The sequence below is a fragment of the Carlito syrichta genome, unplaced genomic scaffold (genome assembly GCF_000164805.1).
Source record: "Carlito syrichta isolate Samal-C Ts95f unplaced genomic scaffold, Tarsius_syrichta-2.0.1 Scaffold315007, whole genome shotgun sequence".
Taxonomy (NCBI): Eukaryota; Metazoa; Chordata; class Mammalia; order Primates; family Tarsiidae; genus Carlito; species Carlito syrichta.
The window spans coordinates 78,606-78,992 of record NW_007259103.1 but is presented as its reverse complement, the minus strand read 5'-3'; the positions used below and the strand labels follow the sequence as shown (position 1 = coordinate 78,992).

General features: G+C 69.3%; 1 protein-coding gene across 2 annotated transcripts in view; it reads right to left on the bottom strand.

Moving 5' to 3' along the window:
* ZNF131 (zinc finger protein 131) overlaps positions 1 to 109 on the bottom strand; it is a 50,268-nt gene extending 50,159 nt beyond the window's left edge. For both annotated transcript variants that reach the window (XM_021706027.1, XM_021706028.1), the window contains exon 1: positions 15 to 109. The gene's annotated coding sequence lies outside the window, so the exon portion shown is untranslated. The remainder of the gene's footprint in view (positions 1 to 14) is intronic.
* Positions 110 to 387: the final 278 nt, after the last annotated feature.

The following is a 387-nucleotide window of genomic DNA, read 5'->3' as shown; positions in this document are numbered from 1 at the left end:
GGGCCGGCACTCACTCAGGGAAGGAGGAGCGGCCCGGGCCTGCGCGTCACTTACGTCGACGTGCTGCGTCACCGCGTCAGCCGACGCGGACGCCTTCCGAGTGCGGGCCCGGAGAGGATGGGCCACGCCCTTGCCCACCCCCCTCAGTGGATGGGTGGAGCCAAGCGAGGGGATTTGGCGCTCCCGAGGGTGAGGCCGCGCGCTCGGAGAGAAAGTCGCGCTGTGGTGGGACTGCGCAGGGCCTGGCTGTGCCCAGAGCTGGGAACCTCAGGCGCCACTCTCGCACCTCCCACCGTCCTCCGCTTGACTCCGGGTGCCGGCGCTCCCGCCCCCGAACTCAGAATAAACTCGCTAACTGCGCTCAAAGCCCAGATAAACCACGGCTCC